Source organism: Cryptotermes secundus, unplaced genomic scaffold, assembly GCF_002891405.2.
Source record: "Cryptotermes secundus unplaced genomic scaffold, Csec_1.0 scaffold70, whole genome shotgun sequence".
In the NCBI taxonomy this organism is placed as follows: Eukaryota; Metazoa; Arthropoda; class Insecta; order Blattodea; family Kalotermitidae; genus Cryptotermes; species Cryptotermes secundus.
The window spans coordinates 2,827,022-2,846,398 of record NW_019734964.1 but is presented as its reverse complement, the minus strand read 5'-3'; the positions used below and the strand labels follow the sequence as shown (position 1 = coordinate 2,846,398).

General features: G+C 39.9%; 1 protein-coding gene across 1 annotated transcript in view; it reads left to right on the top strand.

Moving 5' to 3' along the window:
• Window positions 1-19,377, top strand: part of LOC111869052 (neuropeptide CCHamide-1 receptor) — a 296,679-nt gene that overhangs the window by 111,625 nt on the left and 165,677 nt on the right. Inside the window, exon 2 of the mRNA XM_023860254.2 lies at window positions 14,303-14,437. The gene's annotated coding sequence lies outside the window, so the exon portion shown is untranslated. The remainder of the gene's footprint in view (window positions 1-14,302; window positions 14,438-19,377) is intronic.

Below are 19,377 nucleotides of genomic sequence, written 5' to 3'. Positions count from 1 at the left end.
AACCAAGTTTCATACCCATACAGAACCACAGACAAAGTGTGACCTGCATACGAAACATAATTCTAGTCGTGTGTATGGAATGCATAGAATTTCAACATTAAGAACAGCTACGAAGTTTCATAAACAGCAAAATAAATTCCAAAAACGCATGAAGGGAATCTGGTTCCCCTTGTTTGTTGGCTCATCACCCATATCCGAGCAAACAGTGATGGGATGTAGGTCATTAATACCACCTGTGTGTGAAGATCAAACAGCGGTACCCTGTTATTACGTAATGCAGCCATCGCTCATAGCCACGCGGGCACGTAATAACCTGCTGGATTTCACATTAGGGTATAGGCATAGAAACCTTGTCTCCGGTTTATAACTACCTCATTACATAAACAGACTGAGGGAGGGACTGAAATAATTGAACATTACCCCACATCAACATTCGTAACCTCCTAGGGTTCTTAAAGGTTAAGAAGAAACATTTAGCGAGAAAATGCCTTTAGAGACTACCAAATCTGTGTAAAAGTTTGAAACGAAAGGCTAACAAACAACGTACGCTTAAAATTATAAAATTTTATCTCAAATATTATTAATACTACGCACAAATTAAGTTTTAAGTTGTAGATTTATGAAATAATGAACAATATTCTCTTCTGGTATGTGATATCGTGTAATCTGGCAGAGCGTTACCAGTGTTTCAGAGGATCCTGCTGCCTCCATCTTCAGGGCAGAAAGAGGTTCGAAACGTTTATTGGCACTGATAATTATCTGAGCTTGTATACACCTCTGTTATTTTGAATTTTGAAGATCACGGCGTAGGTGGGTGGACAATACTAAAATGGATCTTAGATATATGGGATGGTATGGATTGGATTGATCTGGCTCAGGATAGGGACCAGTGGAGGGCTCTTGTGAACACGGTAATGAACCTTCGGGTTCCATAAAATGCTGGGAAATTCTTGAGTAGCTGCACACTTGGCAGCTATTCCAGAAGGGCTCAGCTCCATGAGTAATGTTTACGTTTACTGATACCAACAAATTGGAATGCAACATGAAGAAATTTGCAGCCTTCTGGTTTAGTAGCTCAGTTTCCCTGTCAACGTCCACGTTCTCTTGCTTTGGAGCAATTAAAATTGCATACCTCACATTAGATGAGGCATCATCTTGTTGCACAATTCCTTATTCAAATTTACGTTGGCTCTAAATTCTGCCCTCCTGTTTCGGAAACTGTTGGACTCCGAGTTCCTGCTCGGTATATCAGAAGATCTTTCTGCGCTCAATATTTGCTCTTGTAGCAAAAACTGTCCTCCTGCTAGATGCGCTTCAGCTGCTAATGCTGTTTCAAGGGACGCTGACTTACTGGGAATCAAACTGTTTCGCTCTACCACGTCTTAAAAACTGTATTCATTATTATTAGTATTATTAAAATATTTATTGTATTCAGTATTAATTTTCTGGTATAGAAAACCGACATTAACGGCGTTGAGAATCCGCTGCGTTGACCACACGACACCCTATATCCGTAAGAGTTGGCATTAACTTCGTCGACAAGCGGCGATGGCTCGATCGGTATAGTTCGCTTGCGGACTAAGGGCCACGGAGGAAAGGAAAAAAATCAGTGTTAATTTATGTATATTTCCTCTCATCAAGATCCGGGAGAAGGCAATCAGTATAGTGACTGATTACGGACTGGGCGACTGAGGGGTTCGAGTCCCGGTAGGGTCAAGAATTTTCTTCTCTCCACGTCGTCCAGACCGGCTCTGGGGTCCACCCAGCCTCCTCTACAATGAGCATCTGGGGCTCTTTCCCCGGGTAAAGCGGCAGGGACGTGAATCTCACCACTCACCTCCAACTAGCGTCGAAGTCAAGAAAAGTATACCTATACATTCACTCCCCCATACGTCTTCATGCAATTTATTAAGCATAGGGACAGCTTGGTCCTTTTTATTTCTTCTCATTGCATCGGTTGGCATGACTGCACTATTGTAATGTTTACTCTGTAAATGGTTGTTTAAATTCTCTGGTGATAAGATATTTAGCAACTGATACATCGTCAATTTTCTATAACTTTCATTTTGGGCCCTGGTTATATCGGGTTTGATCCAGTAGCGCAATATCTCATGTGGGAAAAATAAATGAGCAATTATAAACTTCAGCTCCAACTCGGATAACGTATTCCGCGCCCACATTTCCCGATACAATCAGAACTGGAATCAGCCGCTTTGAACTCAACAGCTATTGGCTGCAGACTCGCCTCTCTGTATTAATTACAAGCCAACAGAGAACTTGCTGAAAGCAAAGTTTGCATTTCTCTCTTCAGATGTTTAAAGTAACTTCGACTCCTTTAATGCGACTAAATCTTTCCTTTTATTGCAAAATATACGTATTAAGCGGATAAGAGGTTTATTAAAATGAACGTAACAACGCCCAAGTATGACCCAGTTTCTCCCACTTTCTATTTCTATCAAGATAACATTAATAAGGATTCAGTGAGCATTACTACAGAAATACATTTAGAACGAATTGTGAAGCCTACAGGATCCAGCTCTTAACGGTTTTCGGGCTTCCAGAAGATACAAAATACAAATTAATACGATTTAATAATGAATGCGACAAAATGAGTGGGAAATGTAGACTTATCCTTGTATTTAGTTGATTAAGCACCACGCCATGCACACGTAAGGAGAGAGTTGAGGTTAATTTCATCATTCTTTACCTCANTGAAAGCGATTTCATGCACAAAGCGCTGTGCTAGTTTGTAAGGAGGAATAATTGAAGGATTGTTTAATGTTGAAACCACTAATCCTCAAATGGTTTATTAATTGACTCCATACCGAGCAGATTTATTCAAGCGGTACTGTTTCTAACTTGTATGCGGGAGATAATGAGTTCGAATGTCATTCGGTACACCAGATATCGTCTCGTGAGGTTTCTCGTGACTTCGCTGAGTCCCTGTAGGCAAGTGCTGTGGCAGTACCTCAAATGCCTCCGATACCGCGATGATCTCTCCAATAAAATCGATCTGATAATTGAGGCTATGTAATGTGAGGTACTGAAAACATTAAATTAACTACATGCAAATAAATAGAGATAATATATAATACTATAGAATGATTTGACTACACCTTCCAGTGTGACTCAAATGTATATTTATGTCTAATACCACTACATATTTCGGTCAATTAATGAACGTCTTCAGAAGGCAAATAACAACATTTGAGGAAACTACTATTACATAAATCATAGTACCTAATTTAACTCATCACATTTTAGCTTAATTTAAATTGTTTATACAGGGTGTATCACAACTCAACGGCAAAACTTCAGGAACGGACTCCTCATATAGAGAGAAGAAAAAAATGTATATGACAACATGGGTCCAGAAATGAATATAATTACAAAGTAGAAATTATGTCTGCACGCCACTGAAAAGAATTGGCAGAGGAAAATTTATTACGAAGTAATCACAGATGACATAATAATCATACAGCTGTCCTCCCAGTGAAAGGCCGACCCACCGATAGAAAGCATTCATGTCGCCAATTCTTTTCAGTGGCGTGCAGACACAATTTCTACTTTGTAATTATATTCATTTCTGGACCCATGTTGTCATATACATTTTTTTCTTCTCTCTATATGAGGAGTCCGTTCCTGAAGTTTTGCCGTTGAGTTGTGAAACATCCTGTATAAACAATTTAAATTAAGCTAAAATGTGATGAGTTAAATTAGGTACTATGATTTATGTAATAGTAGTTTCCTCAAATGTTGTTATTTGCCTTCTGAAGACGTTCATTAATTGACCGAAATATGTAGTGGTATTAGACATAAATATACATTTGAGTCACACTGGAAGGTGTAGTCAAATCATTCTATAGTATTATATATTATCTCTATTTATTTGCATGTAGTTAATTTAATGTTTTCAGTACCTCACATTACATAGCCTCAATTATCAGATCGATTTTATTGGAGAGATCATCGCGGTATCGGAGGCATTTGAGGTACTGCCACAGCGCTTGCCTACAGGGACTCAGCGAAGTCACGAGAAACCTCACGAGACGATATCTGGTGTACCGAATGACATTCGAACTCATTATCTCCCGCATACAAGTTAGAAACAGTACCGCTTGAATAAATCTGCTCGGTATGGAGTCAATTAATAAACCATTTGAGGATTAGTGGTTTCAACATTAAACAATCCTTCAATTATTCCTCCTTACAAACTAGCACAGCGCTTTGTGCATGAAATCGCTTTCAACAGATTCAGATGATATATTGTTTTTCCTTGGCACTACAGCCCCAGTGGGCCTAGGCTTACCTCCGTTTACTTTTTTTTTCTAGATCTTACGCATTCGGTAGGACTCCTTGGGCGGGTTATCAGCTCGTCGCAAGGCCTCTGCCTGTATACAAACACAGAAAAACGCACATACAAAAACTAAACATCCATGCCCTGGGTGGGATTCGAACCCACGATCCCGGTTTCCAAGCGAGCGAAGACAGTACATGCCTTAGACCGCTCGGTACCGTGACCGGCCAGATGATTTTTTTTCCTTGGCACTACAGCCCCAGTGGGCCTAGGCCTACCTCCATGAACTTCTCCGTTCACTTCGGTTTTTCTAGATCTTACACATTCGGTAGGACTCCTTGGGCGGGTGATCAGCTCGTCGCAAGGCCTCTACCTGTACACAAACACAGAAAAACGCACACAAACATCCATGCCCTGAGTGGAATTCGAACCCACGATCCCGGTTTCCAAGCGAGCGAAGACGGTACATGCCTTAGACCGCTCGGCTACCGTGACCGGCCACATGATATTTTAGCAGTCAGAAATTAAACAGAAAGTTCTAAAAAAGGTAAAGGTATCCCTGTAACAGTCCGTGGAGGCCCACAGGGTTGTGAGACGTCGAGGTTCCCACATTTTCTAGAAAACCGCCTCACAGATGGCGGTGAAGTTGTCATCCTTACCCGCCTGCCGCACTTATACCTCCACGAATATTCCTGGCACTCATTTCTGTTAGAGGCTGAGTCGACCCCAGGGCCATAGTGCGGCTGGAAGGATTACGTCAATTGAAAAATACAGTGGCCTCATTGGGACTGGAAAGGGCGAGAAACAAAAACTGCGAAGTCAAACATTTCTCTTTAAAATTCGACATACTAGTAAGTTTGATTACCAGTTTGTGGTAACTACAAACCATAAGACCATACTATTCATAACATTACCCTCCGAGTCAAATCCAAATATTGCACAGCTTCCCTTCCTTCACTTCCCTTTCTCGCCTCCATTATATAGATGGATCCATACGCTATTTAACTATTTTCTATCAGCTGTACGTTGAAGGTATTCTAGAAGGCTACTGTGAACTGCGAATGAAATAACCAAGAACCATAGAAGATTATGTAGATTGCAGAATATTTACAATTTCTAAACTTCAACTCGGAGAAGTTCATGGCCTAGGCCCACTGGGGCTGTAGTGCCAAGGAAATAAAAAAGAAATTTCAACTAAAAAATTAAAGCTGAGTAAAGAAAGATTATTTTATGGGCGAGACAAAATTTTGATCTAAAACGTGAAGAGAAGATACAAATTTGTATACATTGGAATATACGAGGAAGAGTCAGTAAATAAGCCACAAGTGGATAAAAAACGTAAAATATGTGATATTCGAATCTAGAAAAAACAAAGCATTTATTTCTCGACATATTCTCCACAAACATCGATACACTTGTCCCATCGCTTTATCAGCCATTTGTCTCAGCCATTTTCTCACCTCCGTTTCAACCTCTTCGTCATCAGCGAAACGTTTGCCACCAAGGTTCAACTGCTTTACGCGACAAACACTTCCCACCGTAAAGAGGAAACATGTTTTTTTTTTATAAATATCCTTTGCATAGTCCTTCTGTCCCCAAAATGCATAACAGAACGCTGTTCTTGGGCAGTACACTCCTCAAGGACGGTGGCCATTTTGATTACTGAAACCAGCCTCTGAATATGCGCATGCGCGTCTGCTACTTAGACTGTCATTAAGCTGGACCAGGCTGCTACCTAATGATAGACATAGGAAACTCATTACGTCCATTACAGATGTTTTACTCCCATTTGTGAACTTTTTACTGACTCTCCCTGTTAATGGTACCTTCAGTAAATGGATGCTGAAATGTGGATTGCACTGAACAGGCTCAGAGTAGAGTTCACTGTCGACTTTAGTGAACACAGTGTTAAAACATTGGGTTCTACAGGAGCAAGGAATATACTCGACAGTCTGAGAGACCTGGAAGCTGTGTTTAGTTGTATCATCTTTGGAGGTTTCTCACCTTTGTTTCCACTGTTCTTTTATTTCACGATGATATCTCAACTGCATAAGTTTCAGAGCACTGAAGATCTTCAGTTTTGATTATAGATCACTTCCGTCTAATGGTTCTTGGAATCAACAACTTAGGTAACATAATTCTAGGGCCGCGCCATAGCTCAAACGGCTAGTCGCTGGCTTCCCACCGCGGCGGCTCGGGTTCGATCCCGGGTCTGGTCAAATGGGATTTGTGGTGGACACAGTGGCGCTGGCGCAGGTTTTATCCGAGTACTTCGGTTTCCCCTGCCAATCTTCATTCCATAAATTGCTCCACAATCACCCTCACTTATCATCTGGGGCTGGTACAATAGGCCAGAAGTGACCGCAGTACAAGGGACTTACTCCCACCCCACTAGAAATTAAAAAAAACATAATATTACATGATGACGGAGGCAAAGCCAGCTGTCGAATCGTTGTGTTCTTTTAACCGAAATGATAAAAAGTCCAAAAACGTGTCGGTTAACTTTTTACTAAATAATGGTTTGAATTGTCATAATTTCTATGAGATTAATTCGAATTTTGCTCGAAAGTTCCAATAAAATTAGAGCTCTTAAATAGAGAGGTCATAAATCCATGCATATATTTCAGATCTCAATTTCGTGGCGTAATCCAGAAAGCTTGCACCCCGTCAATCACGTGTCTGGTTTTGCAAATGACCCCAATATCAATTCATCAATTACTCACCAACGATAATAAAGCAGTAACATGTCCACTGCGCACCATCGCGGCTTGGGTTTCGCTGTGTTTCTGTCATCAGCCATAAGATCAGCCTAACAGTGTTCCCCAGAGCTGGCGGTAGTACTGTAAGATAGGGTGACAGTAACACTTGAGAACTGTATACGGGAAACAGCCCCTTCTTCTTGGCCAAATTTCGGTTTATCCCTTCTGAAGTTTCTAGAGGCCATTGGATTTTTTTTTCAATTGACCTAATCCTTCCAGCCGCACTATGGCCCTGGGATTCACTCAGCCTCTAACAGAAATGAGTACCAGGAATTAATTAAATAATTTTCCTGTGGAGTAAAGTGCGGCCGGGCGCGTAAGGCTGACAACCTTACCGCCATCTTTGAGCCGATTGTCTAGATAATGTGGGACCCTCTACATCTCACAACCCTATGGGCCTTCACTGCCTGGTACATGGATAGCTTTACTTTTTACTTACTTACTTCCTACGAATATACAAGCGAATTTTATGGCCATATATAATAATTTTACATATTATAAAATCTGAGGTTATCACGGTGGTGACTATGAAGAATCCCGTCTTCTGGGATGTGGTGCCGTGTAGATCTTGTGTAAACCGACGTTTTAGAGGAACCGGGATTCAAGCGCAGGCAGGTCCAACAGGTTTTCTCTTCTCCATAAAGTCTAGACATGTGCTCAGGCGCACACACTACTCAGTGCTGGAGCTACACCTCCAATTCCCCATACCTTTCCATCTCTTTACTTTGCCAAAGTTCCGTAGGCCAATTTTATTCAGATATTACGAAGAAAAAAAAAAAGATAAAGCTATCCCTGTAACAGGCTGTGGAGGCCCATAGGGTTGAGACATCGAGGTTCCCACATTTTCTATACAATTGATTCTCAGATGTCAGTGGGTTGGTCAGCCCTACGCGCCCGGCCGTCTTTTACCCAGAAGAATATTCCTGGTAATCATTTCTGTTAGAGGCTGAGTCGACCCCAGGGTCATATTGCGGTTGGATTAGGTAAATTGAAAAATAAATTACTTCATCGGGAATAGGACCCAGGACCTTCCGCTTTGTAACACGCTGTCTGAATCAAATACGTTACCACGTGCTCCACTCATATCACGAATAAAATTTTAAACTGACTCGACTCGACTCGACTCGACTCGACTCGACTCGACTCGACTCGACTCGACTCGACTCGACATTAGTCTGTTTAGCATCTGCTCACGTCGATTCCTCGTTCGCGGATTTTTCTACACTGAAGATGAAGGTGATACGTTCCTCCGAAACGTCGGTTCACACAAGATCTACACGGCGCCACATCCCAGAAGACGGCTTTCTTCATAGTCACCGCCGTGAAAACCTAAAATCTTACAAAATCTTGAACTGACTGAATAACAAATAACGTATTTACGTATGCTTCTACAAATCAACGGAAGAAACAATTTTACAGTTTACATTTTCAATATAAGCAGTAATTCTGACGCGGAAATTTGAGAAGTAGTAGTTACTGGGGTTTGAATGCGCGACGCTTTAACTAATTTCCCCACTCAGCTAAACATGTTAAGTTTTCAAACCAGTGGAAGTTGCAACGTAAATATTCCATGCTCGTGGAGCATAAGTCTGTTAGCTTCCTACAGTAATTTTCGGTACAGGTAGTTGAGACCGTGTGGGAGGATGCCACCGAATAACAAAGTCAACTGAGCAGTGACGTCAGCACAGAATATTCAAACCACATTCGTCCCGACGCGTCTTTTAAGTGCAAATCCGTGTAGGACACGTCATGCTATGAATGTAAATAAATTTTCACGACGGCATTTTCGTCCCTTCCTTCCACGTATACCACACAGAACACATATAAAGGTTGACTGACGGTGTGCTGTATCAAATTACAATAATTCAGCGTAGTGTTTCGCTTTGTTGCCTAAAGTACAGGAGCAAACTGCACAGGGAAATTGAGACCATACAACAGGTCTCTCGTGCGTCATACGGAAGAACAAATTGCTCTCGATGTTAAGAAAGACGGCAACGAAACTTGAAAGAAACAACATGAAAAGAAATATGGAACAAAGGAAATGGAGAATAAATGGTATAGCAAATATGGAAGGAAGCACACAAAGATGGAAATGAAATAAATACGTACAAACATATGAAGAGTTAAAGTAAAAGGGGAAATAAACTGATAAATAGAGAAACAAATAAAGAAAGTAGAGACATATTTATGTGAGATTGAAGATTTCATGGCCGTGTCCATGAAGACTATTGTCTTCTAGGGTCCGACGTCGTGTAGTCTGGTAAGTAAACGCAGTGAGAATCTCAAATCTGAAGTACTTGTTTGTCTCGTGTCAATTAATTAGAGAATTAATTAAAATCTTCTTTATTTTTATTACAATTATTTGTCCTTGTTGTCCACATTTCTCATATATAATTTCCATTAGTCCCGCCTTTCCATAGTTTTCGCTGCACCTTTCATTCTGTGTTTCCTATGTTCCACATTTGATATTATTCCGTTTACTAGGCTCATTTACTCTCTGTCTTATTATCGAGAGCATTTTACTCTCCTCAAAATGAATCAAAGTTCTCTTGTAAAGACGCAATGTCGCTGTGTAATTTGCTCCTGTAATTCGGGCAACAGGACGAAACACTTGACCGAATGAAGTCAGACTTCATTATGTATGAGTTTTGTTTGATAGAACTGAAAAGAAAACAAAAAATTTCTGTTACGCCGATTTACCCACATTCATACAATGGCAGAAAATTCCTTCGAAAAGTCGGTAGCCATCTTCCAAGTTAAATGGCGTGACATCCAAGAAGACAATAACCTTCCAACAGATAACTCTTTGCTCTTAAAACAGAGTATATATTGAGTTCTGGCAAGCGGGTATCAAAATCTCGGAGAAGCAAAGAGCTTTCTATCTATAAGATACTCGAAAATGTACCCACCTACAAGATTACACGGAGTCATAATCAAGAAAAATACAATATCATCGTTAACTTGTGAAATCCTCAAAAATTTTATTTATTACATTCTAATGTACATACACTTTACAAAACGAAGTGAAGTTCTTTGTATTTATACAGAAGTACTTCTTTTGGCTTATTTTGGACTTCATCCATCATCTGGTATGTAAAAGACAAAAGACCACAACGTTTCGGAGACTGGATCTGTCTCCGTCTTCAGGTGGGTGGTGCAGGATAAACCTACTCAGTTGGGCCCGTTAGAAAGAGCTAGTCTCAATCACTGGACCCAATGGGCCCAACTGAGTAGGTTTATCCTGCCCCACCCACCTGAAGACGGAGACAGATCCAGTCTCTGAAACGTTGTGGTCTTTTGTCTTTTACATACCAGACGATGGATGATGTCCAAAATAAGCCAAAAGAAGTACAGTATACACCATCGTCAGAATTCTTTCAAGTCTATCTATATAGAAATACAGTACTTACATTACTTCATCAGCAGGAAGCCACACGCAAAGCAAGACACAATCTTCTAATTACTGAAACAGAAAGAAAGCTGTATGATTAGTTGTGTGACTGAGGGCGTTTAAATTTATGTGTTTATTTTTGTGAATTTATGATTTTTCGCTAGTTATTGGGCTATATAATAAAAGTGTTTCATATACAGAAGTTAGGCCTGTGTGGGCCTAATGTCGAATGAGATGTGGAGAACTTTTTGATCGATAAGTGAGCAAAAATTTGAAAGTATACATCACTGACCCATTTGAAAATATAATCAGAGCATTCACCTAAAAGAAACTTGTGAAAAATATGAAAAATCACAGGATATCAAACAACTTGACCGAGATTCGAATCAAGTACCAAATCAAAAGAGATACCGCTACACCAAACTTCTTGAATTTTTGCGTTTTAAATCCCACACTATGAACAATAAAGATTTTAAAGATGTTGTGAAATAATTTTAAGGGAGGGCCTATAAATGTTTTGGTAAAAGTAAGTAAAAAAGTAAAGGTATCCCTGTAACAGGCCGTGGAGGCCCATAGGGTTGTGAGATGTTGAGGTTCCCACATTTTCTGGAGAATCGGCTCACAGATGGAGGCAAAGTTGTCAGCCTTACGCGCCGACCGCCCTTTTTTTCCCTTGGCACTACAGCCGCAGTGGGCCTAGGCCTACCTCCATGAACTTCTCCGTTCTCTTCGGTTTTTCTAGATCTTACACATTCGGTAGGACTCCTTGGGCGGGTGATCAGCTCGTCGCTGTACACAAACACAGAAAAATGCACACACAAACTGAACATCCATGCCCTGAATGGGATTCGAACCCACGATCCCGGTTTCCAAGCGAGCGAAGACAGTACATGCCTTAGACCGCTCAGCTACCGTGACCGGCCCGACCGCCTTTTACCCCCAAGAATATTCTAAGAATACACCTGGTACTCATTTCTGTTATAGAATGAGTCGACCCCAGATCCATAGTGCGGCTGGAAGAATTAAGTAAATTAAAAAAAAATCCAATAACCTCATCGGGATTCGATCCCGCGACCTTCCGGCTTGTAGAATAGTGCCTCAACCAACTACGCTACCGCATTCCCCCACTTTTTTTTTGGTACGGAATGAAACTAAATCGCAGCAACTGAGAGAACGAAAACTGCTTTAAACTCGTGTGTGTGTGTGTGTGTGTAATTCAACATGAAAGCAAGAAGCTAGTGTTAACGTGTATCATGTACTGGGTGCAATTTCTCTGCTAGAAAAGGCGTTTTAGTTCTCTCTGAATGAAGCAAAGAGTTAACATTCAAACAGACAATGCAACATCATGTCCTAACCTGAACCACACAGAATTTTATTCTACACACGTTCAGAGAAATCTTTTAGAAACAGAATAATACTGTCGAGGAGACACAACTCCTGTTCAGATAGTGCACACAAAAATAATATAATAAACTGCAAAATAGTTATTTGTACTCCGGACTGAAGGACGCGTTCTTTGTATTGTGCCTGTATCCCACTCAGTTTCTCTAGGTTGGAGATCGGTTATTCTGACTGACGGTTTTCATGGTTTTCCTCAGCTCATCCGGGAAAATTCCGTTTAATTTCATCGTTTGTTAATCAACCTGTCGTTTGATGTTAATTAAATTAACCGAGAATAATCGCACAGAACAAATTTTATAGAACGAGGAGATGCATATGGTCCAGACAGAAACAGTATGTAGACAGCCCTCGTGTGAGTGGGTCAGTTAATGGTACATTCATCTTCAAGTTTCGCTTATCTTTCTGCAGTTTCAAGTATTATCCATCGTCCTGTGTATTTTCTAAAAACCGTCCTGTTGATTTTTCAAAACACAACGTTTCGGAGACAGGATTGTGTCCCCGTCCTCCGGTATAACCTATTCAGTTGGGTCCAATACATACAGCTAGCACCTATCTCCGGAGATAAGGACAGGACTATGGATAATGCCCAATCACATAATACTTGTAGCAATGTACCATCGTCACAAACTTTTGGATCCTATTTTCTGCAGTGTATTTGCTTTCTCAGTTACATCGTCTCTGGAAGAAAGGTAGGCTATGAAGGAAGAGAAAAAACAGATATTTAATAGACAATAAATGTCAAGTCAAAGTTAATTTACGGATGCGACAGATGATGAAGGAATAAAAGTTCATAAGTTTTATCAAACAGTGTCCCAAACATATATAAAAATCTTGTAGTCGGAAGTCATATAATTCTTTTGCAGCAAACGCACGCGATATCTCGCTTTGAAGCAACAGTCCCTCTGATCTCAAATTATATGATATTTCAAGTCAATGAATTAAACTTTCCCAGGTTTTTCTCAACGGATAATGTTAACCCTTTTCAAGACTGAATTTCATCTACACAATATATAAAAATTCAGTTCGTACCTCACAGAGAAACACATTACGTTTCTTCGACAAAGCGCAGCCGGTTAATGCCGCCTAGGAAAGGGACTGCTGTTTATTGTGAGATCCATATGAAACCCACAAACGCATTCAGTGGGTGGAATGTAGAGTTCTATATGTTAAAGCCAGTAATACATATAACCTTATATTGTTAAATATCCGTGACCCTTTACAACATAAAAAAATATTTTCCCTCTGAAATAAGCTAACAGTAGAATATGACGGTCTATTAGAAAGCGAGACAGTGATTTCTGGCCAACAGACACCAAAACCAACTGCAGGCAACAATTCTCAAGAGATGTAATCTTAACATTCATCGCCATGGAAACCTGAAATATCTTATTAAGAGAAGACGGTTCATTTAAGAACCAATATATATGTATCCTAGTTAAATAGGGGTAATGGTAAATACGGCCGATCACAGTGGCCGCGCGGTCCGAGGCACGAACAGTCTTCCTTCGTTCGAACGCTGGAATCGTGGGTTCGAATCCCATTCAAGGCATGGATGTCTGTGTGTAGGTAGCGGCCTTGCGACGGGCTGATTCCCTATCAAAGGAGTCCCACAGACTGTGTATAGGATCAAGACACTGAAAAAGCGGCCAAGGCCCAACAAAGGGCTATGGAGCAATAATAATAATAATAACGGGAAATACGAAGCAAGAAAAGGTTAAATTAAACTGTGAGACATTCAGACATGAAAATGTACATGGTGAGAACTTGTTGTTCTGATAGTTCGAACACGTTCACTCAAAAATATCATTATTCTAATTTAAATGCATGGATTATATGAGATGTAATAACAGGGAAATTGAGGGAAGTTGCTATCTTATTTTGCGCTTAAGAGCTTCACAGTGCAGAGCATGGGCTTTCTGACCACTATAAGTCCAACCTGTGGACAAACGATGCAATATCTTTACACATTAGAGATCTGGTGCTGGACTCGTTACTGTGTTGCATTATCCTTGTTGCGTTAAGTACGACTGAGCGTATGTTAAGATGCAACAGCCCTCACTTCCTATAACCATGAAATGAATGAGGAAGAAATAATGTTTTCTCCCAGTGGTTGTCACGAAGATTTCTTCTTCTGGAATACGACATGTAGTCTGTTGAAAGTTAGAGACGTTCGGAAGAGCACAGCGCCTCTGCCTTCTCCGTCGAAGAATAAGCTAACACAAGAAACCAGCATGAAGCAGATAGCAAGAATGTTCTTCCGGAACGTTCGTTGACTATTAACGAACTTAAATGTGATTATTTACTAAATTAGAGTAACTCGAGTTCAAAGATAGAATAATTAAAAAAAAAGTATGGATTATAGTGGTGGTTTTTTGTAAAAATTTTAATTATATAAATATCCAGCAAGTTGTATAGGCACTGCATGCTAAATAATTTTGTATTCTTTGTACACAGATCCTGTAACCATGACAACGGACGATACTGGGGAGACGAAACAGAGGAGGAAATTGAGGGTCACCTAACCACTTTGACATCACGTGTGCCAAGAAATTCCATGTACGGAACCTGAAAACCTGTACTCGCGTTGCGGTAAGTACCCAGACATATGGAAATGTAAACTCCAAATTTGAGTCCGCACATTCTGCAAATATTATTCAACTGTCAGGACCCCCCCCCCGTATCTCTTGTGCACCCTGAAGGCCTATTATTCTGCTTAAAGTTACTCCAAATCTCAATATTCTCCAAAATATTGGTCGACACCTCGTGAAATCTGAAGAAAATTGCAGCAAACTTATCTACAAATATTTTCTACAAAATCAGTTTAAATAAGATGCACTAAATAAAATCAGGACAACTGTTTGTAGTATTGAAAATAGGTGCAATTTAAAATATACACGCTAATTTAACGTTTTAAAATTATTAAACTAAAAATAAATTGTTTATATGTCCCAACACTAAAGTCAATAAGCCATGATGTCTCGCGTCATTTCGTTTTTTTCAACAAAGAAACATATATACTGCAAATATATTCATCAATTTCCGTTAAATTGCCTCTCCACATAGAAATAATAAACTCCTATACAAAGTCGCAACATAAAACAGCAAAAGGTAAAAAAAAGTAAAGCTGTCCCTGTAACAGACCGTGGAGGCCCATACGGTTATGAGACATCGAAGCGCCAATATTTTCTCGACAATTGGCTCACATATGGCGGTAAGTTTGTCAGCCTTACGCACTGGCCGCCCTTTACGCCCAGGAATATTCCTGGTACTCATTTCTCTTAGAGGCTAAGTTCACCCGAGGGCAATATTGTGACTGGAAGGATTAGGTATATTGAAAATAGAAAATACAATGACCTCATCGGGAATGGAAACCGCGATCTTCCGGCTTGTAGCGTAGTGCCTCAACCATTTAAGCTGCAGCACGTCCTCTTCATATAACACAGTAATATTCTAAATTAGGTCTATCATAATCCCTTCTCTTAATCCTTCACTTTATATAACCACCCTACGGCTTACATTTGAGTAAATAACCTGGCTATATGTACTCCCAAAATATTAATATCACTTATTAAATAAATGGGAATCTCTGGAACAAAGTCTGTTGACATGTTGACATGACTGTGAATTTATGTTTGCGAGTTCCTCAACTCTACTTAAGCCACCCACTTTCTCTATTTTCCAAGTCCTGCTTGCTTATGAATGACACAGGGTTAAATTTAACATGTGAATGTCCTAACATACCGTCTCTGTAGTCTAGTGGTCAGAGTTCCTGGCTACAAATCCAAAGGTCTGGGTTCGATTCCGGGCACTACCCGATTTTCTGAGAAGTAGTGGTTCTGGAACGGGGTCCACTCAGCCTCCTGAGGATAGCTGAGGAGCTATTTCAAGGAAATAGCGGCTCCGGTCTAGAAAACCGAGATTAACGGCCGTGGGGATCCGTTGCTCTGACCACGTGACACACTCTATCCGTTAAAGTTGGCACTAACTTCGCTGACAAGCGACGATCGCTGTGTCGGTATAGTTAGTTTGGGGACTACAGGCCACGGATGTGCTAACAACGAATAAATAACGGAAAACCATTATTCTGAATATTGCTTATACATGGAAGAAAACAGTGCCTTTAACTCTCACCTTGTAGAATAAAGTAGACACTGTCTGTTATACACGTAGGTCAATTGCATAAACGATTATGTGGTAATCGGAACAGAACAAATTGGAACGAGGTAAAATAATTCGCCTTATAGTAACAAGCCTACCAGAAGTCTAATTTCTTTCGCACGCTGTTTTCTGCTTCCAGCATTCAGATAAGGGAAAATTCGTCAGAAAGCCAGACTTTCCACGGATAAGAGAAATGTGTGAAGCAGACTTCTTAATGTTTAGCATCACCCTAATGCTGCGCTGTCGCTTTTCTTCCCACCTTTACATCTTCATCTTCTTTGTCCTTCATCGTTCCTTTAACGGAGAAAAGAAAGAAAAGAATAATATTAACTATAATAAGTAGCGTTATATTTCAATTCTAACTTGACTGCAGGCTAAAATACGAAAATAGAGAACATAATATTAAAGGAAGAATTTTCATGAACTTCGAGCGGTACGATACATGTCACGAAGTTTTCTTTGGTTACATTGTGTTTGATATCTTCTGCTTGATGCAGAATTATCCTCCTTGATGTCTATTACACTAAACAGTTCATATCTCCGAAGTTCTAACTACTTCACACACAGAATATTACAGAACTTAACGAAAATAAAATCACACTGTGTATGCTTTTGTAAATATAGACGTTTTTCATAGAAAAATATATATAGAACCAAAAATTTGTCGTCTATATTTTTCTTCGCCTGTGACTACTTACGAAACATTCGATTACGAGTGCTATTAAGCGAACAATTTAATAAACTTTCTGTGAAACACAACGGATTTTCTCATTTCTTTAATTCTATTGGGGTGGGACTGTCCCTTGCACTGCGGCCACTTCTGGCCTATTGTACCAGCCCCAGATGATAGGTGAGGGTGATTGTGGAGCAATTGGTGGAATGAAGATTGGCAGGAGAAACCGAAGAACTCGGAAAGCAAATATATTACTTTTATCTCTAATTTTATGGATCATTGCTTACAAAATAATTCTCCTAATTCTTCGGGCAACTAAGAACAGTTCTGTTAAATCTTACAGTTGTAACCACTATTTTTCATTTATTTAATAGCCCACTCTAAAAATGATTATGATTTCTTTAGTAATGTTCACTAATGCAATCTTCTTCTCAAACTCAGTACTAAATCGAATTACTGAATGAACCCTTCTGCGTTGCGCAGGCTGAACAAGGGTTCCCTTGCCATAAACGCTATCAGAGCAACAGATGCTGAAGAAAAAACGCTGATGCCCAAGTTTAATCTCCAGCAGCATTCGTGGTTTGTTTGCCCTTTAAAAACTATCGGACGTCAATTTCCAATAACATTAGACTTCACTGCTATAATAAACAAAATCGAAGGTCGAATCCCACACAGTCGACATGTATCTATACTCGCATGAACCAGCATTAAATTGCAACGTGAAAAACACGGCCGTTTAATGGTCTGCAAATATAAGCGAAGCAAACGGATAAATACAGCGCATTTCCCGGATACGATTAACATATGCCAGTAACATTATTGCTAACCAAACAATAAAAAAATTTAAAAAGGAAAATCTATCCTTATAGCAGGCCATGAAGGCCTATAGGGTTGTGAGACGTCGAGGCTCCCACATTTTTCTAGACAATCGGCTCAAAGATGGCGGTAAGGTTGTCAGCCTTACGCGCCTGCCGCGCTTCACTCCTCAGGAAAATTATTTAATTAATTCCTGGTACTCGTTTCTGTTGGAGGCTGAGCCGAGCCCAGGGCCATAGTACGACTGGAAGGATTAGGTCAATTGAAAAAAGTAATCCACCTCATCGGGACTCGAATCCGCGACCTTCCGGCTTGTTGCATAGTGCCCCAAATAATATAAACAATATTAATTTTTTTCAAACGCACAGAATTAATATTTCATAAATAATTGTCTTTTTTTTAAGGAATGTACCCGGATTTTACTAGTTTTTTTAAATTCTTTTTTGTTTTCAAGGGTATTAACTACTCCCCCTTCAATGTGGATACGGGTGTTCTTTTCTCAATCTATATATCATTGGAAACAAACTGCAGCCCTTGTGGCCTATTCCTTTCAATGCTACCTCCCATATTAAATCGTTTTTTCCAGTGGAGGAACAAGGAAGGAACTGTATTTGACTGCAGAAGAGAGTTTCTGCAGTGATTATTAATCAACTGATGTGTTATACTTAGCAGAATGTATGGAAGCGGCATGGAAAACTCACTCGCTAGTAAGTTAATTTAAAGGGCCGCGCCATAGCTCAAGCGGTTAGTCGCTGGCTTCCCAGGTCTGGTCAAGTGGGATTTGTGGTGGACAAAGTGGCGCTGGGGCAGGTTTTCTCCAAGTACTTCGATTTCCCCTGCCAATCTTCATTCCACCAATTGCTCCACAATCATCTTCACCTATCATCTGGGACTGGTACAATAGGCCAGAAGTAGCCGCAGTACAAGGGACTTAGTCCCACCCCACTAGCAATAAAAAAAAAGTTAAGTTAAAACTTTTAGCGGAGAGAATTTGTAGTCATATTTTCTTCGTCCTGACACTAAAATCAACGCAAAATGAGAGTGACAATAAAACACCGCTGTCAAAAGTACGTTAAATTTGTCGAATCGAATGTAATCCTCGGCGGTTTTGCGTATACATGACTGACAGTGTTTGCCTGATAAATAATTCCATGAATATCAAAAGAAGAATGTCACAAATGTTGAAACAAATCGATGTGTCGCTCTCTCCAGTAGCAAAATTGCAAATTTCACCCGCCTAACACACACACACATGTACATTGGGCTACGTACGCACGTTGTTATTCTGTATAGGTGTAAGCCAATGCCAAGAAAAATTTCCAGGCATGAAATACGACTCGTTACGTATCACAAGAAAAAGCTAACTGGATTACAGAACACAAATTTAAATAAGATCAGAGATGTGCTCGATATAACACTCCTCCGTCTATTCGGTCAGGGAATGTGGTTCCAAGTGTAAAAATAATTTAATTTAATTCAATTCTTATTTGTTTGCTTTCTAACTAAACAGTCCAAAGACCAATTACAAAGTGAGCACGATTATAAGAAAGAAAACACAAAATATACAAAAACAAGGAAATTTATATCATACGAATAATTCAATTCAATTCCATTCTTTATTTGCTGAGCCAACAACCACAAGGCCAATTACAGACAGAGCATAATGTAGATACAAGTGATTACACTATGGGAAATCTCATTAGAAAGTCAAAGACAAATTACAGGCCAGCACTGGGGGGAGAAACACATTGATGCAGACAAGTAAACAAATAATAATAATAATAATAAAAATTTCATTAATATAAACCTAAGTTGAAGAAAGCAGTCTTCTGGGATGTGACGCCGTGTAGAGGTTGTGTTACCCGACGTTTTGGAGGAACGT